General features: G+C 39.2%; 1 non-coding gene across 1 annotated transcript; it reads left to right on the forward strand.

The window, feature by feature from the left end:
- The first annotated feature begins 4,671 nt into the window (after nt 1-4,671).
- Trnas-cga (transfer RNA serine (anticodon CGA)) lies at nt 4,672-4,746 on the forward strand. Its single transcript has one exon. It is a non-coding gene; the product is annotated as a tRNA-Ser (tRNA).
- Nucleotides 4,747-26,296: the final 21,550 nt, after the last annotated feature.

Here is a 26,296-nt window from a genome sequence, read left to right on the forward strand (position 1 = left end):
CACATGTGGTTGAACACTTCTTGTTTCCTTAAATAACGTAACTGTCCGGCGAACGGTCCTGACACTTGGATGATGTCGTCCAGGATACCGAGCAGCATACATAGCACACGCCCGTTGGGCATTTTGATCACAATAGCCATACATCAACAAGATGTCGACCTTTCCCGCAATTGGTAAACGGTCCATTTTAACACGGGTAATGTATCACGAAGCAAATACCGTCCGCACTGTCGGAATGTTACGTCATACCACGTACTTATATGTTTGTGACTATTGCAGCGCCATCTGTCACAAAGCGAAAAAACTGGTCCAACTAAAACATTCGTATTTCTTTACGTACTACACGAATATGTAATAAAAATGGGAGTTCCAATTTAGAAAAACGCAGTTAATATCCATTTGACCCATGGCAGTGCCATCTAGCGGGCCAACCATAGCGCCATTTGGTTTCCCCCTTCAAGCTAGACGAGTTTCGTTCTTTGTAGATTTTTCGTTTGATGCTTATTATGTGAGATATTTGGCCCGGTCACTATCAATGGACCACCCTGTATATATATATATATATAAACCTACCTTGTGAATCAAGCTATCTATTAACGAAAACCGTATCAGAATCCTAACAGTAGTTTCTGGGGTTAATCTGAGCATACAAAGAAACCGTGGGTGAGGTACTTTAATTTGTACATGACTAGGTCGAGAGCTAGATACGAAACAAGTAGGTACACAGATAGATAAGTTAACCTCTGTATAAAAATTTCATGAGAAAAGAGGCCAGAATAAAAAAAAAAATTTTTTTCATTAAATATTGAAGAACTGAAATTCATATTTGGACTTCCACTGTTGTTATTCAGAGGAAAGTTGACAACTTGTCCGAACTGGGGCGATCATTAAAATTATGTAAAGTTTTAAACGACTTCTTGTTCTCCTCATACCGGTGCAGGGATGCAGTAACAAGAAAGAAAGCACCGAACGTAGTTGGTTGTCTCATCTCCTCAGAACACTTTCACGACTTTTTTATGGTGGGAAGCTCAATGAAATGCAGCGACGGTGAGGTCATAAAAACTTTACCTTCATTCTCATTTGCTAATAACTCATTCTGTTAGCTGGCGTCTGGACTCACGACTGTCCCAAAGCGATGCCACTGCGAACACACTTTGCTCCTGGTACGTACCACTTTGCAGATACTCAAAATTTTCCTGTTCATTACTTTGATCTGAAAGTGATATTGTCTTTAGAGTACAGTCACTGTTTATACACGGCATGCACAACTGCTCGTTGCCTTGGCCAAACAGTGGCAATATAAACCATTTAGTAAGAAATCAACTCTGCCACCCCTTTTGTCACCTCGATCGGTATCTCATCGGTACATTACTCTATTTGTGGCATGACAGTTTCCGTTAAAGCGTTCTCTCTTAGGACCAGTACAACTTTACGTTTGGTTTAAACACATTTTTAATGTTTTTCTATTTTTAGCACTACGCTCTAGTTCAGGCTGAAAGCCTCCAACACATTTGGAAATTTAATCTGACTACATAACTGGTATGACTGGAGTACCAATGCCTTAAAAATATTCCGCTCATGTACAAGGTTTTTGAGAAATAAATATTAACGCAACCTGATTTCTTTTTATGAGATATTAAGAGGTATGAAAAGCTTTCATAGCGCAACAGTAAATATATTATTGAGCAGTCCAGAATTAAGTCCACCGTATTCAAAGTTCACTTATTTGACGTGAGAGCGAATAGGATCTTGCGTGCAATGGAGATACTGATTCCACGTTGCTTAAACTAATACCTATTAATAAGAAGTATTATCACGTTAATCATTGTGAATATATTCACGATCAGCACATGACTCAAAGTTCTGTGCAGTTCAGTCCTACCTTATTCTTCAGTCACAAAGTAAACAACCAATCACTTGCCGGACGTTTACTTAATTATTAATTTTAAACAAGTAAGCTTCTGGCAACTGATCGGCTGTTTACTTTATTAACTGAAGCTTACTCATAGTTGCCGTTAACAGCCGTATTCCAGACTGTACTACCGTATTCTTGCTGTAATATGCAGATAAAGATATGACAGAATGAGCTGCCAATGAACAACGATCCCGCTGATAGCACAACTTGGCAATTGTGCTAAGATCTGCTCTGATTTTGGGCAAAGAGTAAATGAACACAGAAAGCATGATAAAATAAGAATATGTTCGGGATGAGTAATAATGAAAGAGAAACGGAAATAATGGTTAATTGTTACTAAAAGAAGACACGATAGTTCAGCAATGAAGTTACTGTAGTACTCCTTGGGACCACATGGAATACGACTAAAAAACATAAAAATTAGAACGAAAGCAGCCCCATATAATTTATAAGCCCCATCACAATAATAAAAACCAAACACCATCCGAACAGACGTTGGAACGACCAACGGTACCGACCAGCCGCCATGTCATCCTCAGCCCACAGGCGTCACTGGATGCGGATATGGACGGGCTTGTGGTCAGCACACCGCTCTCCCGGACCCATCTCGCTTTACGAGACCGGAGCCGCTACTTCTGAATCAAGTAGCTTCTCTGTGTGCCTCACAAGGGCTGAGTGCACCCCGCTTACCATCAGCGCTCGGCAGACCGGATGGTCACCCATCCAAGTGCTAGCCCAGCTCGACAGCGCTTAACTTGATGATCTGACGGGAACCGGTGTTACCATTGCGGCAAGACCGTTGCCATAATAGTAATAAGTAGGATAGTCATGTCTTCCATGTCCTGTGCTCACAAATGAGTTAATGAATGATCGCTAATGATTCTTAAATATGAAATAAAGAGTCTGGGAATGATAATGGATTTATTTTTTTCTATTAAGAAAGCACGTTCATAAAGATAAAAAACAGTTGAACATTAAGATAAAGCTCGTGTTCTCCCCACAACAGAATTCTCCGTCCAAATAAAGCACTAGACGAAGTCCTCAAATTAGAATTAACGGAACCATGAAGATGCGATGCGTCTAGCGATCCCGAAAATAGGAGTGTCTTCTATAGGAAAGCATGGCGTCTGTTCTTCCAGACATGTCCGAAAGAACAGACACCACGTATAATCCGCAGCTGTGATGCATATTATGTAAACTGAAGGGCCAGAGGAGAGAAAGGAAAGGGAAGGGAAGGAACTAATGATATCAGCTGCATCAAGATTTTGTGTGGAATCGGCGGAGACGAGTGAAAATGCTTGATGGACCAGGCCTCGAAACGACCTCCTGCTTACTAGGCAGTTGTGTTAACCACTGTGCTATCCGGATACAGGGTTTATCGAAAATGCGCAGACTATCTTGAAAGCTCCCTGGTCGACCCCTCTCCCACCTAACGCCACCTATCTCAGTCATCATTCTGTGTCGTCCATGCTTGCTAATTTTAGATCCCCGCTGGAGGTCGAACGTGAATTCACATCCACATTGAAGGCTGTGGATTCACTACTCATCGAGGCAATTCAACTATATGACTTGATGGTGCCTGTTCTTTCGGACAAACCGCTGATTCCGCATACAGTCCTGGTGAAGCCGATATCATCAGTTCTTTCCCTTCCCTTTCCTTTCTCTCCCCTCCACTTTCAAGAGTCTTGGTCTCTGAGTCCACGTGCGCAAACCAACTTAAATCTCAACTATCCTGACACAAGATTGGTTGGCTAACTGCCACCTTTGAAGTACAGCATGTAGACGTCCTTTTCCTGCTCAGCCAAAGACTGTGGCGTTGTTAGCAGACGACACCTGTGCTAGAGTGTGTTCGCAACTCGCCAGCGACTTACATCTCACGTAAAAATAAATTATCTGGAACAGGTTTTCTAAATATTGGTTTTCCAAGTCTTTGTTAAGGTATTCTACGTTTCTTTATTCGATTTAACATTGGCCGAGGGCTACTCGAGGCTTTTGTACTCTCTATTATCAGAACGTATCTGTTTGTTAATCTTTAACCTGTTTTCTTTTAACTGATGTTGAGATTCTAAGCACTTACATCTTAATTAATTACTAACCCCTGCAAGTAGCCATGAACCTGATGCTTTACACGGTCAAAACTGAGAAGGAAGTTAATTTAAGTCACTCTGCGATTAATTTAAAACACTGCAACAGTAGGGTCGTAAACTAGTCAAGAGACTGAGGTCTTGAAAACCTTGGGGTGGGGGTGGAAGGTTATGTATGTCTCAAAGAAGATGGTATAGAGCGATAACGGTACATTCGCTGTCATTTGAAGGCATGTACATACAGACGAGACATAGCGAGAATGTGGTTTGTGTTGGGCTGTAGCCTGTTACGGCAACAATTTATCAGAATGAGATTTTCACTCTGAACCGGAATGTGCGATGATATGAAACTTCCTGGCAGATTAAAACTGTGTGCCGGACCGAGACTAGAATTCGGGACCTTTGCCTTTCGCAGGCAAGTGCTCTACAATCTGAGCTACCCAGGCACCACACACACCCTGTCCTCCCAGCTTTACTTCTGCCAGTACCTCGTCTCCCACCTTCCAAACTTTACAGAAGCTAGAATGAGATTTTCACTCTGCAGCGGAGTGTGCGCTGATATGAAACTTCCTTGTCGGACCGAGACTCGAACTCGGGACCTTTGCCTTTCGCGGGCAAGTGCTTTATGAAGGTACTGGCAGAAGTAAAGCTGTGAGGACGGGGCGTGAGTCGTGCTTGGGTAGCTCAGTTGGTAGAGCAATTGCCCGCGAAAGGCAAAGGTCCCGAGTTCGAGTCTCGGTCCGGCACAAAGTTTTAATCTGCCAGGAAGTTTCTTTACAGAAGCTCTCCTGCGAACCTTGCATAACTAGCACGGGAGTCGAGGTACTGGCAGAAGTAAAGCTGTGAGGAGGGGGCGCGAATCGTGCTTGGGTGGCTCAGATGGTAGAGCACTTGCCCGCGAAAGGCAAAGGTCCCGAGTTTGAGTCTCGGTCAAGCACACAGTTTTAATCTGTCAGGAAGTTGCAACAATTTGTGTCTGCAAAGTCTTACGGCCAATATGGGTATCTAGATACAATGGTAGAATACAATGAGGAATGAAGTAGTTAGTTAATTACATGTTCCACAGGTCATTTGAACAATTCCTTTTTCGCAATGATGTGGAGCGAGTCAGGTTACAGGATATTTATACAGGATTAGTATTAAAATTAATGAATAAATCGTCATTTTATTCCTAGACGTGCACCTACACTTAAAACCTAATACTGTTTTTTAGTGTTTACCAGTTTCTAAGTAGAAATTAGTGAATGGAGTAGAAGGATCGTCCAGGATAAATGACTTTAAATTAGATTTAAAACTTGCTTCGCTACTTGTCAGACATCATTGGGCAAACGATCGACAAATTTCATTGATACGTACTGAATCCCTCTCTAAGTTACTGACAAAGTTTACAATAGGTAACAAAGCTAATTTTTCCCTCTAGCGTTGTAGGTGAGTTCCTCACTGTTCTTCTCAAGCTCTGTTGGGTTATTTATGATGAATATCATTAGTAACAAAAAGTGTATTGCGGTAGCGCAGTTAAAAATGCCTACCTCCTTGAAGAGGTACGTACATGACGTCCTTGGGTGAACACTATATATTATTCTTACTGCTCGGTTTTGTGAAATCAATATGTTCTCCCTAATTGATGATTTGTCCTGGAAAATTATTCAATACAACATTATTAAGTGGGAATTTGCAGCCAGAACGTGATGGCCACAGACCTACTATCAATATAAGCCCTCCAGGCGATAGCAGCGTCACCTGGCGAGGAATGACTGCTAGTCAGACACACGCACAGTGCATTTAATATCTGTAGTATCAACCAAAACAAGAAAAATTGTCCAGCAAATATGGTCTCCAAAATGCATACTTTATAGTTAGAACGCTTGTTCAATAAGGGAGATGCGTTTCACACTAGCAAAGATGAACAAGTGCTCATGGCTCCTTAGGTATGCATTTTAGAGCCCATGTCTAGCAGGCACTTTTTCTTATTTTGGTCCATATTTTAACAGTTGCATACCGTAAGATAGTACCAACAACAGTACTGGTACATGTTTTTCGATGTCAGATATATGACTTTCACTTGTAACTTTCAGCTCCTTCGCTTCTGCTACGCTCGGTAGTGTCATTACATGACGTTTCTCGTTATGGGTTCTTATTCAAAATATTATGTACTCACTCCTCTCTGCAAGTGCTGGAAGTTTGTAGTAGTTATCTCTGAACATCCTCTGCAAGAAATAGGAGTTGATCGAAACCTCAACCTTGTGGAACTCCCTTTGATATTTTTACCCCTGTGAATAAAAATTTCTACCTTTCCGACATTGTCTGAATTATTCAGCAAAACTGTTTGCATTATGTTTGTCCAGTATGATGTAAAAAGCAATCAGTTCTATAAAACTTCAGTTTTCCTAAAAAAAGTATCATGATCTCCAAACTCGAAGACCTAGAAGAGACTACAAAAAATACCAGCTGGCAATACAATATTATTTAAGATGTGTATTATTTAATGAGTGAGTTTATAAATAGCTTTCTCAATTGAGTCATCCTTCTGGAATCCAAATAGAGATAATCTAAGTAAATTGTTTCTGGTTGGGTGTGTGACTAATCTTAAGTACATAACTGTTTTGAATATTATGGAAAAATATGTCAGTACAGAAATTGGGCAATAATTGTTTAAGTCCGTCTTGGGACTTTTCTTATGAAGTGGCTTAATAATTGCATGCTTTAAACTGCCTGGAAAAAATTTCCTGTCACAATGATGCATTGCATATATCACAATGTACTTTATTACTAAGCTGGAACAAATTTTCAAAATTCTGTTTGAAATTCTAGCAAACGAAGAAGAGGTTTTGTTTTTCAGTATTTTTCGAATCGTATTAAGTTCAATAGAGGATGCTGCTGCTACTATTAGTTGCTTAAACTTTCATGGAATGACACTTTTAATATATTCTCTTACTTCTTCAACTGATCCATTTAATCCCATATGTGCTGCCATGTTTAGAAAATGATACTTGAATGTACTTGCAAGTTGTGAATTATTATTCACAATATTGCCATTCAGTTTATCGTTGTGGAATCTTGTAGATGCTGTCCTGTCTCCCTTTTGACGGTGTCACATATATGTTTCAGTCTTATTATCTACATTTTTTATTTCTGTCAGGACAAGCATGCTTCTGGACATTTTCATGACTCTCCTTCCAATACTACAGAATTTTTGTAGTATGCAAGTAATGTTAGATGTTGACTTACTTTGGCTTTCGTGGAAATTTACCTTTCCTTCTTACATGATATTTTAACTACCTTAGTTATCCACAGCTTACTTATTCTTTATTCTTTTTTAATGGAAGTTTTGGATAAATTTTTTGGGAAAGTAACGTTCAAATGTTGATATAAATTTACTATCGAATAGACTGAATTTGATATTTGCATATCTTTCTAAATATAATTCATCCTTTACCACCCCCATAAGCTTACTCTTAAAACATTGTATCCTGTTCTCATTAATAAGCCTCACTGCTTTATGTAAACCTGTCTATGGGTTGCAAGATGCCATATTGTATATTATATTAATTGTGCACCATGATCAGATAGTCCATCAGCAATTAGGTACATTTTAATAGTTTCAACCTGAGCACTGTCTATAAAAACATAAATCTGTGTCACTTTTGCTGCACATTAGTTGGAAAATTGACTACTGAAATAAGATTGAAACAGCCAAATAAGAATCATAGTCCATTTTTCCTGTTTGTATCTTTTAAGAAACCTACACTGAAATCTTCATAAATTGATAACTATTCCTTGTTGTGTGGTGGGTAGCTCAATAAAACATCTAGATTTCTCGTAAACAGCTGAAACTTTCCTAGAGGGGGTCTGCAGACTATTACAATCATTATAGAGGTATTCTGAAGTAACAAGTCCCAAGCACATGCTTCTAGGTTCTAATCAACACAAAAACTATTTGCTTACATATTGTTGACTTTGTGTCCTACTTTTACATATGTTGCAGCTCCTCCTTTTCCATGTTAACTCTACACGAAAATGACGCAAGCGTTTAAGCCCAGATATTTAACCTCTTCCTCCTGACAGTTACATGGTATTAAGAAGCACAGAACATGTATCCCTTCAGAATTTTCCTCATCTTCTAGACGTACAAAAGCTCGTGTACCTTGCTGTCAACACTCTAATGTTTCGATAATGTTTCAGGACTGCCTGTTTGTGACATAACTCTGACCTAAAATACGTGCCCCTTCAATTCTAGTAACCATGGGGACTTTGGTGTAGGCCATGATAAGTGTATCCCCATCTCCCAACGCAGCAATAGGCACGGCACAGATATGACACCTTGTTTCAGTCAAGAGTAACTCGCTGTTCAGACATCTGACAGCCATGTTAAACCGCGGCTGGTTAAAACTTGAAAAAACCCCAAACGAGTGTGTGCTGCTGCTGCTCCTATTTTCGCCATTTCACCTTTAATACTATATAATAAGTTTTTAATTCGGTTGTCCACGTTTATCGCTAGTCTTCCAATTGCCGTCTTTCAAACGTATGATAGATTTTAGCGTGATACGAAAATCTCTTCTGTCTTTAGTGTATGCATGTGTAATCAAGAAACAGGCTTTGGCTAAGCTGTTCACCTCAAATATTTCTAAAACCCTTTAGGAGAATGCAATTGTGTTTTCACTAAGATTAGTAATAAGAAAGTACGCACCAAACGATGTAAAGAGCAATGGAATAAAATGCAAAGAGCATGAAAGCAAGCTTCTAACGAGCCAAGTGAACTAAACAGGCGAAGATGTTGTCGAAGCTGTTATTCATCATGTACATGTTAGCTCTACAGCAATTGCAGAGGCCTCTGGAATAATTCTGTCTAGGTAAGTGTCACTTCAGTTAGAATTATACCGTAGGATTCCAGAAGATGATTGGAATTATGTCTCTCGACTCTGATGCGACATCGGGACATTAGCTTTCTTCTTCAAAGAATTGTCTTTGTCGATGTAACAACCTTTACAAATAACGAAAAGCATAATATAAGGACTATAGTTTATTCTGCTGCTCAGAATCCAAAATAGTTAAGGAGGGTTGTACCTCACTGGTCTCTGTTTCACCGAAGGAAGCTAAACAAGTTGCAGATACACAGAAATTTCTACCGGAGTGGTACCTGCTGTCCTGGAAGAAGCACGGCTGGGTGTCAATTGAAGACATAAAGTCTGAACGTGAGTCCATAATCATTTTGGTACTTTATTTTATTGGTGTGTCTTGATCACACAAACTTTTACACTTCATTATTATCGGTTTCGGCTACTGCCATCTTCAGATCTGTTACAGAAAAAAATAGTAACTAAGTAAGTTCAGCTTGCTGATACTAAATACACAAAAGGCCTGGTGCCACACAAAAAAGATAAAAAGTGTGTATGTGATTAAGAGCAATGTACCTACATGTTTAGTATGACACTGATACTACATCAGAATATTTTAATGATATGTACGGCTAGTATACATGGCTGTTAATCATGTAAACACTTTTTACCTTTCATATGTAGCAACAGGCATTTTATAGATTTAGCCCCAGCAAACAGAACTTAGTTACTTACACTCTGTCTTAGTTTGTAACAGATCTGAAGATGGCAGTAGCCTAAACTAGTAATAGAGACGTGTAAAAGTTTGTGTGATAAAGATGGTCTGAAAAATAAAACGGATTGATGTATACGTAGATGTATGTTGTATCAGTGTGTTGGGTATGCGACTCAGTGGAGGCTCTGGTCTAAGTAAGAAGCGCTCTGATGATGGTTCAGGTGGCTCTGAGCACTATGGGACTTAACGTCTGAGGTCATCAGTCCTCTAGACTTAGAACTACTTAAATCTAACTAACCTAAGGACATCACACACACCAATGCCCGAGGCAGGATTCGAACCTGCCACCGTAGCAATCGGGCGGTTGCGGACTGAAGCGCCTAGAACCACTCGGCCAACGCGGCCGGCTCACTCAAGCCCTATTCTCGTTTCAATATACGACGTAGGGTCGTTATCAGTTGCCATGCACGTTCGCCAGTCAGCATGTATCTCTGGGGACGAAGCCTGAGCAAAATTTCCGAAGACTCACGAGGATTTAAAATATCACATTTCTGAGAATTGCGGAACGACATGGAAGAATCTCTTCAATCAGTCCAGAAGTCCTTGGACCATCGACGCCAAAAGTGTATTTGAGTAGAACTTCGGTATTTTATATGCTTAACTTATATCTAGAATAAGAAACCATGTTCTGAAAAGTCTTAAAATTACACCACAAAGCGTAAATGTAATAGGACCGAAAACCTGGCACTTGGGTACCTTTACGACAACAAACTTGGGTTTCTTAATAGCTTGTTGGTATTCTCTTGCAACTCAGTACAGAAGTGACCCTAAATGGTGTGCATTTCACAATTCCAGGAATGTGGTATCAGATCACGCAGTTCGCTTAAATTACCGGCAGGCGGTTTGTGGGTGCGGAGCTGTCGCCCGATGACTTTCCAGCTGTGTTCTATCGGTTTCAGAATTTGTTTGCTGAGACGTGAACTTCAGTTCAGTATCATACCCTTCAAACCACTGTAGCTCGACTGAAGTTACGGGAAGTAACAGGGAGTTATCCTGCTGGAACCCACCATCGTCGCTGAGGGAGATGTAACACATGAAGCTGCTTTGCAACAATGACTGTGTGGACGATGTGGCCGATTCTACACCTTATTTTAGATCTATGTGACGATGCTGTGCTGATTATATTTATATGTTTTGACGATGCCATTATGGCCTTATCACTTTAGGACATGGTGTAGAAAAGATCTGAGGATGGTCATCACGGACTGAAACCGGTCATGGTCAAAAGAACTGATATTGTGATGAAAGACTGGAATAAAAAACATTTGACAGTATTGGATCACTGTTCGTATACGCGACTATGTCTCAGCTGGTATAACTCATGAAGGAATATAAGTGGTCCACAGTAAAGTTCATATAGTCTGCACCTGTCATAGTGCCGTCGATGGCTACTACTGGCCCCATAAAATCTCAGGTGAATGCCACCGATGATATAACACCAGCCTGCATTATCGGTGCATATTTTGAGCAGTTCGTTGCAAGGATGAGCCTGTATCTGGCCACGACCATCGACATAGATGGATAAAAACGTAATTCATCCAACCAGGCGATATGTTCACACTGTCGCACAGCTCAGTCTCCATGATCCTGTGCCCATTTAAGTGGTAATTGATGACGGTGTTAGGTGATGTTTGGAACACGTAGGAGTCATCAGGTGCGGAGTCCCATGTTCACAGTGTGCGTTGCATGAGTTATTTATGTATTAATTTAATTATAAATGAGAATGATCGGTTAATGTACACGGATTTTACGAAAACTTACTATTTATCTGTTACATCTTGCACACAAAACTGTGAAATAATCCTATACTCGACATTTACAAAAGAACTACTTTTGCCCAGGGGAATATGTACTGCTTGTGGTATAAATTTTTTGTTAGTTATCGACAAAGTAACTAAGTACTTTCCAATCAGGGGTCACACTTACATGCTCCTGATTGGGTGAGTGATAACATTAAATGTGAATTGAGAAAACTTGAAACCATAAACTCACGATCACACTGTCATGACGTTCTGAGCTACCATGGTACCTGTATGGATCTGGGCAGGAACTGACCTGTGTGCGCTTTCAGTACCACTGATAACAGAATAATAATGGAGAAGCAATGATTCAAAAGGTCTGAAGCCAGAGTTCTTATTTAGGAAAAAAGAAGGGAAGTGCGTATTGCAAAGTAGGAGCAACATACTTTTCCTCTACGATCATTGTTGAAGTGAAGGCAATTTCAAGAACATTGATCTATCAGCTGGAATAAAACCTAGAAACCATGGGAGTGTCAAAACAGCTGACGATGTCAAGCGACTAAAGAGATTTTTCAATACGTCATTTTGATTAGTGAAATATAATGTTGTAATAACTCAGGAATGCGTACTTTACAACTAACTCGATAAAATGTGTTTCCTGAAAATTTTGTTTTTGTGAATATCGACTTTTGTGAAAACGGTCCTAAATTTGGTAGGCTCTGAATCGTCGGTCTTTCTTTTCAACAGACAACATAGAAATCTGCGCGACTGTGGTATATTTTTGGGCACCGTTGTAATTCAAGTACTGAGACAAATACGCTTCTCTTTGAATAGACGCAGTGGACTTGAGTTGTTGCTATAATATGTAAGCATTTAGTAACGAAGGAAATTCATTTACGTACATTAGCTACTTAAGTTAAAGTGTTAAATATATGATCTATTATCTGTGTGACTGTTCTGAAACAGTTTTTGCTTACGTAGTAGCTTTTGACATATTTGTAGCAAATTGTGTAACTTTTCTCCATTAAACGTGTGTAACTAACTAAAAGAAGTAACTTGGAAAAATTCATTGTTATATCCACACTGTGCCATACATTGTTATCATTCTTTGGTAATATTAACAGATAGTTAAGTAACTAATGCAGGCAGCGTCAACGGCGACTACTCTACGTAGTTGGTTGTAGCCGGAAATGGACTGCTGTAAATCTGTGGCGGAACTGGGGTAGCAGAATAAGTACCACCCAGGGACTGTTTCATAGCGGTTATCCTCCAACTTTGTTCTATTACCTTGGTCGTGAAATTATTTATAATCATGCAGTACACTGGTGTGCTATAAACAGCGTGGAAAGAAGCGCAGGAGTGCTGGGCGTTGCGCGAACACTGAAGTTGAATCTAGCGGAAATGGCTGCCTGTAGAAGATAATGTGGTTGCAATGTACTCTGGGCAGCCCGCGTAAACTAAAATAGTTTTCCCGGTAAACAATGCGGGAAACTGCAGCTGAAGTGCGTCTTAGAGATGAAGAGAATATGCACATAATTTTTTGTAACCAAAAGATGACAATTGTCACCTGTGCGTCCCCGAGACTCTAAAACGCCACACAATTATTATTATTATTTTCGATTATTCCCATTTAAAGAGAGCGTTTGAACTTGAACTCCTTTATGATGATTGTTTATGTTTTTTCTGAGCCCAAATTTTCTTCATGTGTTCACTGTGTTGTTTCTTCCGCTCCGCCGTCCATTTGCATCCTGATCTCTTCTGTGTTATGGTGTCAAATTTATGTTTTTTGATGATGTTCCTGAATTCAGTTCTATTTTCTGCATCGTTTACTGTTATGTGTGCTTGTCTGAGGTCCTCTTCAACTTCTTTTATCCATTTTGTTTTTCCCCTGCCTGAGTTGATGACTTTAAGAATTCGATTTGAAATTCTGTTTTCATTCATCCTGTGGATATGTTCGTAGAAGTGCATTCTTCTTTTCTTTATTGTATCCGTAATCATGTCTGTGTATTTATATAATTATGATGTTGGTCTCTTCTTCCAGATTCCTTACTCTTGTATTGGGCCAAAAATTTTCCTGAAAATTTTCCTTTCTTGTTTCTCTATTTCTTTGATTTTAGTTTCCCCACCTACTTGTGTTGTTTCAGATGCATACAGTGCCTCTGGAAGTACGACAGTGTTTTAGTGCCTCAATTTTGCGTTAATGGTTATGGACTTTTTGTTATAATAGTTCCACGTGAGTTTATATGATTTCTGTAGTTTTTTTATTCTTTCCTCATTGGCCTTTAGGTTGATCCCTGATGGCTGGACGATTTCTCCAAGGTACTTAAAATGTGACACTTTTACGATTTTCCCATGGGTTGTCACAATAGGCAATTTCTCTTGTGGCACTCTTTCTATGTACTGGGTTTTCTCACACGAAATTTGCAAGCCAGTTCTTTGTGCAATTTCGTGTAACTTCTCTATGGCGTTAATGGCTCCTTTTCTATTATTTGTGAGGATTGCAAGGTCATCTGCAAAAGCTAAACACTTCACATTGAATCTATTATCTTTTCTAATGCCAATTTGGATTCCTTTGACTTCTTTTACCCATGTCCTGATAATTTTTCAAGAATGATATCAACGAGTAACGGTGAAAGTCAGTCACTCTGTCGCACTCCAGTTTGGATTTCAAACGGTTCAGAGATATCCCCCATAAATTTGACCTTGGAGACTGTATCAGTTAATGTCTGCCGAATGATTGCTCTTGTCTTTCTGTCAATGCTGAATTCTTCCAGCGTATTGCAGAGCGCTACTCTGTCTATTGAGTCGTAGGCCTTTTTAAAATCTACAAAAGTGACCACTGTGTTTCGGGTGTTTCTCATCTGGAGAATCATTTTCAGATTCCAGATCTGTTCTATACATGATCGTCCCTTGCGAAAACCAGCCTGGTATTCTCCTATTTGTGGGTCAGCTTGTTCTTCTAACCTATTCATGAGAACTTTTGATAGGATTTTATATGTGACCGGCACGAGTGAGATACCCCTGTAATTATTTGGTTCAGTTTTGTCCCCTTTTTTGTGTAGTGGATAGATGAGTGCGCATTTCCATTCAGAAGGGATCTGTTCTGTTTCCCAAATGTTTAATATGATTTTGTGGATTTTTCTTGTTAATCTTTCATCATTTAACTTCCATAATTCTGCAATAATTCCATCTTCTCCTAGGGCTCAATTGTTTTTCAGTGTCTTGATAATTTCTGCTATTTCGTTGATGGTTGATGGTTGGTGTAGACGTCTGGTAGTGAATATCCTCTTTAGGTCTTTCGCAGTTGAGAAGTTTGTTGAAACGCCACACAATATTCCTTTTAAAGTTTTTTATGTGGCACACATCAGCTACAAACGTGGTATAAGTATCAACTGACTGACGCTGATGTTACCAGGAATAAGTTTTCGGAAAGCAGATTATTCCCATTGACATTGCATACTAACTCAGAGGCTTGGTTTACATGCGAAATAAACCTCAGTGTGGACATTTCCTTGTTTTAGTAGCAGCTATGATTTAATTTTATTTCACATAATGTGCAGTGATATTTCAAAGTCTCGTTATTCAGTTTCTCCATTGATGCTACTAATATTTAATTTCCTTTTAACATAGGCAGGAGACAAAAATGTCTTATGAAAGAGACGAAGATCTCCCATGAGGTATTTTAACAGTAAATGTTACAAAATATCAGTTTTTATCTTATATTGAAAGATTAATATCTACATTACAACATCAATATTAATCAGTTCATCATACCGGTGCGTTCTGTTTGCTTTGATCCAGATATAGCCTTGTACAACCATCATCCCATTGTTGTCAGGTGTGATTGACTTTGGGTTCTACGGTATTATGCTAGTGTGACTGTAAAACATCCAGATTTTTCAACAGTCCTTTAAAGTTACTGGATGTTCATTTATGTAGATTGGGGACAGGAGTAGATACAGTACTAAACCTTGTGCGACCAACCATTTTGTGTTGGGAAATTTTGAGGTGACCCAAGCTTAATAAAAATTTTCCGCTCTTGACCTTCTTCTTATCACACAAAAATTTTTCTTGTTGGAATATAGTTTAAATTCGAGGTCATGAATATATCGGATCCTTTAAATGGATGTAGCAACGACCACGTGCGTATGATCTGCTAGATTTCTCTGCAGAAGAGCGAAAAGCAGAAGCTGCACCAACGAGGTGTAAACCAAAAGATGGGAGCTATTGCAACCAGTTTAAAGGGCGTGTAGTAATTGAGACTGCAAGTGGGAAATATAAATCTTGTATTTCAAGCCGATAATCAGTCTCTGCTAAAGACTTCAAATCATTTATTTCCTACGTGCTGGAACTCTGTGGCTAAACACGGACAGGTTATTTGGTGTTGTTCATGTACAAGTGAACACGATTGTCTAATGAACGTAGGGTCCAGAAACTCTCATTGAATTGGTCTAGCATCCCGATTAGTCATTTTATAAAGCACAACAGGTAACAATATGAGTGAATAACGAGCTGTCGCTCGAGTCAAGGAAACCAAGCCCAAAGAGGAGGTTTATTTGATGTACAAGGGGCAATCAAATAAAAACGAGGCAGATGGAAAAACATAAATAAAGTGTTTATTATTTCAAAAGCAATAACCATAACTTCTAATACGTTTATCTTACGGCGAAACAAGATGGTAAATTCCATCAAGCAGTAATTTTTGCGGTTGCCTATGGAACCATGAATGTACCCAAGCAAGCACCTCTTCGTCTGAAGAGGGTCGAGTGGACTCACACGGTGGCAACGTTGTTTAGACTGCGCTGAAGAACTTTCGCTGGGGAGCCTTACACATCCTGCGTACAGTCCTGATTTCTCCCCATGCTATTTTATTAGTTTTGAAGCCTTCAGGACAAATATTCATGGCAGGTACAATCATTGTTCCCTAGGCAACCGTAAACATTTGTGCATGAAGGCATTGACCGTCTTGCCTCACTGTGTGATAAAGGTATCAAAAGTTTTGGCGATTACTTTTGAAATGACGAACAGTTTTCATATTTTCTTCCCATGTCACGTTTCAATTTTACTGCCACTTATACATCGTTGTTTTTAGAAAGTGCAGGGTGGTAATCCTCGTTTGCATGTGTTGTTTAAGAGATTTCCTGGGACCCCCAAATTACTTCATAAGACTTTGCTTAAATTTCTTTGACCAGTCTATTATCTTTTCCTTCATCTTTATTCTCTCCACCTAAGGTAGATTTTTTTGCCTAATGTGGCGCTGTGGAGGAGATTTTTTTTCTACTTCTTTGTTTAAATTGCAAGGAAGACAGGTGACCAGCAATACACCAAAAGTTCAAACCTTCAGTTGGATGGAAGTAATAAGAAATTCTCAATTGGAAACTTGTAACTTATTTTTGCCTAGATCGAGGAAACTATGTATCAAAGATAGATATAATTTATACAAATGGAGACAAACGCTCTGCTTATGCAAGTTGCGTTGCCGCGACGAATTTTAGTCTAACATATACAAGCACGGAAACATTGATAACCCTGAAATATAGAAGTAATTTTCATGTTAGTGTGTAATGTTTGCTTTTCAATTAATTTATAAGACTTTATCGCTTCAGTTTATTAGATATAGAACACATTCTCTCCAAAATACTTATAAAATTATGTAAGAGTAACATTGTTTAATGAGATATAGCTACACAATTGTTCATAAAACATATGATATTTCGTAAAACAATTATTTGCATACACAACTCTCATTGTAAAATACTTAAGTGTATGTGCGAAAACGTCGGAGCCTGATATTAGTAGAGGTATTTCTGTCTAATGGTTTTAGAATCACGTTTGGGATCATTATTATAGACCACCATAAGCAGTTTGAGCAATTTCTGAAATTTTTGTTGTTGTTAGAGATGAGGTTGCGTTTTGTGCAGCATTTGCAAATATTTAAACTGCTACATATTTACGTACTGTGTAAGATGTTAAAGCTGTTTTGAACATTTTGTATTATCAATTCTTTAGTTACAAATTTTTAATCTGTTTGGAGTATTTTGTATTATCAATTCTTAAGTTACAATTTTCTTTTGTCAAGTAAAGTCCTTTATATTTTCGAAATTAGTTATCTAATGTGTGTGCAGTTGACTTGATTTTCTGTTTATTACAACACTGGCGAGAAATCTCGATTGCAATGCTTTTAAGTTCCAGTCGAATATGTATTACTGGGAAGATTATTATATTCTTGTACACTGGATAGCGTAATTTTGCAGCGTAATTTTCTAAATTTCCGAAAAAACTGTGGCACATAAAAATTGAATGGAATCATTTCAAAATGAAAGAAGAAAGTGTATTATCCTTCTACTACAGATTTGGCTGGAGGTGAAAGACTGAAAAGTGTACCAAAGTAATGATCTCCTCTACAGAAATATAAGCATAAAATCGAAATTAAGACGATTAGAAGAAAATAGCCATTTTTTGCAATATATGTACTATTTTGTGAACTATCAGGACTTTACCAAGGTGACAGACATAACTAAACAGTCTGCAATGCTGTAAAATACATAACGTTAGAAGGGAGGAGTGAAGAGAGAGCTGGAAAACAGCCTTGTTGCCAGGCCTCAAGGTGAAGGTTGAGGTCATGCACTGTTGCTGTTTCTCCCCTCCCCCTCTCCTCCAGGCCAATTGAGTAACTTAGAAATGACGGAAATTCAAAGAGGCGTTATTGTATTGATTGGGAAAATAAGGATAGGCTACATGGTTGCTAGTTTAATCTGGCTCTAATTTATTGATGATCATTCACACTTTCTCTATAGTACTGTTTTAATTTATTTCCTAATTATTTAATTTCTGTCGAAAAATTTTTAGTAAAAGTGGCTCAGCCTGTATGACTGTCTGATTTATTTCAAGTTAATATTTCCTCACTTGCTTTATACCCATTGAGTAATATATAAATGGCAGGAAATTAAAAAATATATATATTTGCAGATGGAGAGTTATCCCTTACTAATGAAAGCTGGAACAGCCTGTTTGGCTGTCACATTTGTCGCAGAGTAGTTGTTCACATTTCTTATATACAGATGACGTGCGCCTCTTTCCATACATTCGGAACACCAGGGTGTTGTGCAAAATAAAGGAAAGTTGGTATGAGTGTTTCTACGTCTGAAAGACTATGTATATACAAATTTCACACCGCTCGCTAATGAGTGGCGCTGTTAATTACATTATGAGGATGCAAATCAGGTTTGCCTTAAATACACGCTCTAACGGTTGTGAGCGTTAGTTGCCTTCGAGACTGGACGTGGTGAGTTGACGTTAGTCAAGAATGCCTCTAAGGCGACAAAGATGCCATTATCAGCACCTCACTGAGTTTGAACGACGTCGAGGAATAAGGCTACGAGAAGCTGGGTATCCCTTCTGTGGTCCTGCAGAAAGACTTGACAATAATTTGGCACAGTAAATGCTTATTGGCATTGGTGGTCACGAGAAAGAACAAAAGAAGACTGGGCTTCAGATGGCCACGTGGCACTATCGTGAGGGAAGACTGTCGTCTTCAGTGTATGGCTCTGGTGCATCATACAGCATCTGCAGCAGAAATCCGAATAGCAGTTGGCAACACAGTAACACAACGAACTCTTACAAGTCGGTTACTTGAATGACAGCTCCGAACCAGACGACCTGTGGCATGCATTCCACTGTTGTCAAGCGAGAGTTCATTGAAGGGCAGGATGGAGGTCTGTTGTATTTTCTCATTAAAGCTATTTCTGCCTCAGTACCAGTGATGACTGTTTTGGTTGGATCGAAGCTACTGGAGTTATGGTCTGGGGTGCGATTTCCCATGCACCCAAACTGAAAATTTGCACATCAATCTTGTGATTCTACCTATTGTTCACGAACGGCATTCAATGAGAATAGCGGTAGTCCATATGCCGTTGATGTAACCAGACATGCTCTACAGAGTGTCAGCATGTTGTGTTGGCTTGTTAGATCACCAGATCTGTCCCCAATCGAGCACATATGGGAAATCATCGGACGACCACTCCAGCGTCATCCACAAACAGCGCTGACTGTCCCTGTATCGAAATGCTCAATTGCAACAGGCATGGGATTCCATCCCATAAATTGACATCCGGCCACTGTACGACATAATGCATGCACGTTTTCACGCTTGCACTGAAATCCTGGCGGTTATTAATGTAGCAGCATTTCACATTTGCAATGGCTTACCTGTGCTTACACTAACCTGTAAACTTGCGATGTTAATCACTTAAATATGTCGCATAGACAAATATATTCCTAAAATTTCGTTACTCAACATTAATAATGTTTTAGTGCTTCTTTTTTTCCATATACTGACGGAAAAAATATGTATTAAGTACAACTGACAAGTGATCGGTCTTTAGAAATCAGGTCAAGGTTTCTGAAGAAGAACAAGGCTATAAGCTAACAAATATTCTTCATTTATTGATAACATATAGAATATTTTCTTTGGTAGGAATTCTTCTGTGAATCGTCTTTGAAAACTGTTACAATGTGAGGGATACCCATGATCCTTCATTCATTCGCAATGTATAAAATGTTTTCTTTTATAGCAATATTTTTTTGTTTATATGTTTAGAGATTTCTTACACTAATAATAAGAACAATAACTAATAGCATGGAGTAGAATGCACTGTAGATAGTATGCTGTTCAGAAGTAATTTATATACAACATATTCCCATCAAAGTCTTTGCAGCCGTTGCAATAGAAATATTTTGCAATTCATCTTTTGTAACAGAAAAATTTTGCGATTCAGCTGTTGCAGTATCAAGATTTATGTAATGCTAAAAAAAGCCTTATCGTGGGGAAAACAAAAACTTTGATGACTAGCAGCATATGAAACTGTATGATACACACACACACACACACACACACACACACACACACACACACGTGTGCTATTTAGAAATAAATACTTTCACTCTCTCACTATCATATATATACTCACATAGACACAGACAAACACATGCACGCTAATTTACAAAAATAAATACTCTCTCACTGTCACCCAAGGAAATAGGGTATAATAGGATTCAATTCCGTTCACACAAGTGACCCACTTATCGTCTTGAGTTTAAATACAGATTTTCAGCTGTGAAGCAGTCAGGTGTTCATATCGGAGCTACCTTAAAAAACTGTTAAGGCTTTTGTGACCACTTGTTGACATAATGCCTGTTGGTTTCTGTTTGGGGTTCTTCAGCTGAAGCTTGTTTCACGATTTTTCTGAAGTTTCACCAGCATGAGTGACTGGTATTGTCACAGCTTCAGATTCCATTGCTGTCCACCACCAGCCATGGTGGCTAGAGCTTTCACAATGTTAGCCACTCGTGTGGGTGAAATGTCAGAAAAATCGCCAAACAAATTTCAGCCGAAGAACTCACAATTTGATTGCTATCATGCTGAACCATACGCGGAGTAGTAGGAAACTAAGCAACGCCAAAGCCACCGTACAGGCATTCTAAGTAGTCTTCAACCTCAGGGACCAATGCGTCATTAATACTAATCAGAAATCTTGTCACACTCTTCTGCCTTTTGCTCTGCTATTTTCTGCTGCTTTACGGACTGTTTATGGTGCAGATTATTCTTCTCATAGTGACGTTTGCTTTCTAATATCACTTCAGTTAAGAACGACGAAATCTTCCGTTGCTTGTGACATTGTCGCACTCTCTTCACATAACAATTTAGCTTCGATTTGCTCCACATTATTTTTCAAATTACTTAATGCTCCATCCATCGCTAATGATTAGTACAAATTACTTTCATGAACTCACACAGAATTATGTGAGGTGCCTTGTTCTACCTCCATTTCAAGTTTGCGATTTACAGACAGAGATAGATTCTCTTCTTTGCTCTCAGTATTACTAATTTTCTCTAAACTACATGCACGAGCACGAGTCAATTTCGGCGTAACCAAATACTGACACGAAATTCAAACACTTCCCCTAATGATCAAAATCCTAACAAACGCGTCACAAAACTTTAAAAAAATACCTAGCCATTTACGAGTATAAAAAAAAAAAAAAACCTTCAGAAGACAAACAGTGTTGTTAGTGAAATTGTTTAATATTTATATTAAATAATTTCGTAACCAAAACTGCTTTTATTTTGAAATAATTCTAAAATTCTTGCTGTAGCACGTTGCCACGATGGAATGGAGAAATTCTTACACTAAAGTATTTCCCCGAAAATTGCAAGCATGAAACTCAGCAAAATGATGGACTTTTGTTCAACAGCCTTTCCTGTAAAGAAGCACGAATTAGTAATGTGCAAGCAGCTTATTGCTACTTTAAATTCTAGATGTTCTTCTATTATTAAGATGTTCATGTTTACTTTTCTGGTTAAAATTCGGTCAATTAAAAAGAAAATTTCGTTTCGAAAGCCAGAGTATTCCAGGTTTCGAAAATCCTGGCTAAAGACAACACATTTCTGTATAGGGTGCTGACTGAACTGGTTAGCATACCCCTAAATTGCTTAAGTCTGAACTCTAGTGACCTACAGAGAATGGAAGCTCCCAATAAGATCACGCAAATTTTAAGGAAAGGAGGATGTTTCACAATGGGAAAGTCTCATTGAATGATAACTAAAAAGGGTGACTCAATCAAGCATGAAAATACGGGTACCGCACCACACGTGGATATATTAATGAGAGGAAGGATCATCTATATTTAACAGAAACAAGCGACCACAATAACAATCATGTTTATTGCCATAAAGTGCCAACATATAAATTACTCACTGAGGTAAATAAAGGAACATTTGATCAATGGCCGAGGGTCTACAATTGTGTAATTTAACCTTAGCACAGATGGGTAAGCACGATAAAACAATAATAGAATAAAATCGCGAATACGTTAAATGACGGAAAGAATCGATAGTGCTTCAAAGAATGAACTCGTAGAAATAAATACGGACTGAAACCTGGTTTCACAGGAGAGAGCGGATCAGGTTATGTTGTGCAAAGGGGCCAAAATCAGTTACTGTCAGTTGCACAAAACACACAAACCTTATTTTGCTAAAACACTTAATCACACATGCCATTAAAAGGGCTCAAAACAATACGGCTAAGGGCCCGAGCACAAGTTATTAAAATTTCTTTAAGGAATAATGCGGTTGAAGGCCTTACTTAAAAATATTTCACGAAAAAGCTCGGCTAAAGTCACATACTGAACACAGAAAAACTCAAAGTTTAAGGCCTTTCCAATAGACCAAAATTGCTCTTTCCTTTTTCTAAACAAATTTAGTTTAAAAAAAAATCTTTAAAGTTTTGATTTAAGAAAGCTGAAGGCCTTATCTTAAAAACATTTCAAGTAAAAGCCCGGCTGAAGGCCACATACTGAACATTGAAGAACTCAAGGCGTAAGGCCTGGATAACGAAGATTTCAAATGGAGCCAAATCTCTTTTTTAAAATGGTTTTGAACAAATCAATCTTGAAAGCTTACTTTATGTCGGCTGAAGACCTTGTTTTAAAATTAAAACAAACTAAAGTAATGGACGGCTGTAGGCCTCGCATAGTACTTCAGACTAAAAGAAAATCACGAGATAAAACCAACGGAACAGTGGTGCTCAGAAGTGTTCCATGGGTCGGCCTGAGGAGGTAGCTCTAACGTGAAGGTAGTAAGACAGGCAGCCAAGCTATTGCTAAATAATCGGATTGCAACCCGACCCAGGGACGGCTGAAGGACCAAAAAACAACCAAATCAATTCCCTTCAGCCCGACCAACAGCACGACAACGAAAAATGTAAGCGAGGACGAAGATACCAGCAGCACTACGTTTTCAAATATTGGCGTCTAAATACATCCAAGGCACAATAACCACTCAAAAATATGAACAAACACAAAGGCTGTCGAACTACACGCCGTGCCAGACAGCATCAACACGGCGAGGAAATACACGCTCGCTGTTCTGTTCCAACCGACCGACTGCCTACTCCAACACGCAGACAGCATTCATAACTGCACGGTGGAAATAACAGAAGCTACACAGTTCCACGTAAACACCTGCACCAAGAACTCCGACAATTCTAAAACCAATCACCGTGGAACAACAAGGAAAATCACAAGTCGACACACACAGAGAATTTCCGTAAGCGGTCGGCACATTCGACACACATATAACGCTCGTGACCTGTAACTGACATCAACAAGGTTTAAACCTCCTTTCCTTGTTGGGAGTGTTAGTGTATTAAACTTCACTTTGAAAATGTTGCCTTGGCATACAAAGCTTCCTATCGCGGATAAAATTCTTCTGGCTGTTTCTAATGGCATCGGAAAAGCTTGGACAACATAGTTAAGTTTGGATGTTATATACACATTTACTAGTTTGGTTTTCTGTATCTCGTCCAGTTACCTCATACTGTTTCCTTGTACAGATGCTCGTATTCTTGCAAGTAGTTTTTATAATTGACGGCAATAGTGTGTTGGATGTTGCTCTTAAATTCAATACCCAAACATTTCAATGTAGATACTTCCGTCAATTGTCCCCGATTTTGCATGCATATTCCTCTGCCTAGGTTCATGATGCCTGACTTCCTTTTATTTAGTTTGGCGCCAGAAGCAAGTTAATATGTGTACAATCTGAAGCGCTTTCGCCACTTCATCTTCATTTATAACCAGGACGCCCACATCATCTGCGTAGGCGTTGCACACTATTTTCTTGCCGTTTATACACAATCCTTGCAAGTGATGCGTGAGTGTCGCGAGGAGAGGTTCTATCGCTATTGCGAAAAGGGCCATTGACATTGGGCAACCTTGACATACGGATCCAGTCAATTCAATCTCTCTACTTAGTTGTCCGTTTATCATTATTCGTGCTACACTGTTTTTCAGAATTTGTTGAATAATCCTCACGAATCGTGGTGGGAATCCCATTACTTCCCTGATACCAAGGAGATACTTATGATCTACTCTGTCAAACGCCTTCTCGAAGTCTAATGACACTAAAGCACATTTTATTCGGCATACATTTACGGCTGATATTATATCCCTATATTCGCATATATTCTGATAGATGTTTCTATCTCTGCCTACACATGTTTGGTACGTGCCAGTTACAGAGTTAATAACCATTTTTATTCTTCTTGCTAATACGCGGGCCATAATTTTGTAATCACTGTTGAGTAATGTTACTGGGCGAAGGTTTTCAATTGCTTTGATAAGTGAGTTTTTAGGAATTAGAACTATGATCCCTTCAGGAAATTCTTTGGGAGCAGCAACAGTGCCATTCATGATTTCGTTGTACATACATAGTAACTTGCTTTCCATTTGTGGCCAGAACACTTGGTAGAATTCCACGGGGATACCATCAGGTCCTGGAGACTTATTTTTAGGACTCTGTGCTATTGCGTCTTTCAATTCGTCCTCTTCTATTGCAGCCGTGAGATTTTCTATTTGCTCTGTACTAATTCGTCCTGATACGTTTCTAACAAGATCACGCCGCGCCTCGGCGACGTAGGTTTGGTGGACATCATATCTGAGATATATTGATGAACAGCGTTTCGAATTTCATGCTGTTTTGTGTGCCTGGTCCCATCAGGTAACTTCTGTCAGTATTTTTCTGTTTCCTCTCTTATTCTCACGCATTACATGGTCCATAGCTGTTTCTTCCCCTTCTACAATGTTGTGTATTCTCGCTCTGACTTTAAAACCTTCTGACTGTCGCCGCTTCAGTGCTAAAAGTTTTGCTTTAACTTTCTGAATCCGGCTAAAGTTCTCCATTAATCGTATGTCCAAGGTGTACAGGTCTCTAAGGCAGCTAAAATAAAATTCAGTCGTCTTTTTAATCCAGAAACTTTTCTGTCGTGAGTAATTGAACAGCATTCTTCGTATTTTAGAGGTCGCACATTGTAACCACCAAGCTATGGCAGAACTGTATAGCGGGAATCGTTTCTCGCATTCTTGCCACACATTAGTAAATGCTACGCGACATTCCTCATCTTGTAGATGTGTAATATTGAGTTTCCATGTGCCCCTCGCTCGGTAAGTCTCTTGTTTTTGCAAATTTACTGTGGTGATGTACGCGGCGTGGTCAGAAAACATAGTGGGCCACACCTCAGACTGGAGTACATGGTTCTTAAGGTTGGACGAGACGTAAATTCAGTCTAGCCTGCTTGCTGAGTCACTGGTAAAATATGTGAAACCGGCCTGTGCGCCATGGGTATGTTCCCAGGTATCGGTTAACTGCATTTGGTGACTATTCTTTCCAGTTCTAAGGACTTGTTGAAATTCGATGTCTGGTCTTTCGGGCTAAGTACAGAATTAAAATCGCCGGCTAGGATTACATAATCTTGACGTGTACCGAAGAGATGAACGATTTCACTTTTAAAAAAATCAGCTCTAGCACGCCTGTTATTGTTGCCTGACGATGCATAAACGTTGATGATGCGGGCATTATTAACAGTCACTGCAACCCCTCTGCTGTTTTCAAGTTTTGCTATTTGTGTGACACGGATGCCTTCTTTCGTGAGAATTGCTGTTCCCAACTCTGCACCGATACCGGGGTTTGTTATGGCGTTGTATCCACGTATGTTTTCTAATTTAATATCTGTTACTTCCTGTAACAGTATTATATCAACGTCAGCTGCGTATAGAAAGTCTTGCAGATGTTGTAAATGCAGGGAGGAGCGTATCTTATTAATGTTCAACGTAGCGATTTTGTAGGCTTGTGCTGCGTTCATGTTGTCCTACTCATTAGCGAAGTCAATATTCGTCATACGAAGTGCTGTCGGTGGAAAATCCTTTTTCACATGTATGTTCCGGCAATGATGTATCCATCGTGTTCAGTTGATCTCTTGGGGCAGGAGTCTTCATTCAATTCTTCATCTTGATTCATTTCATCCGATTCATCAGCCCAGGTTTTGTGTTGATTAGCTTCCGATGTCTCTTTTTCAGCATTTCTAGTATCAGGGAAAACCTTGTCTGCATCGAAA

Source organism: Schistocerca serialis, chromosome 7 (genome assembly GCF_023864345.2).
Source record: "Schistocerca serialis cubense isolate TAMUIC-IGC-003099 chromosome 7, iqSchSeri2.2, whole genome shotgun sequence".
Taxonomy (NCBI): Eukaryota; Metazoa; Arthropoda; class Insecta; order Orthoptera; family Acrididae; genus Schistocerca; species Schistocerca serialis.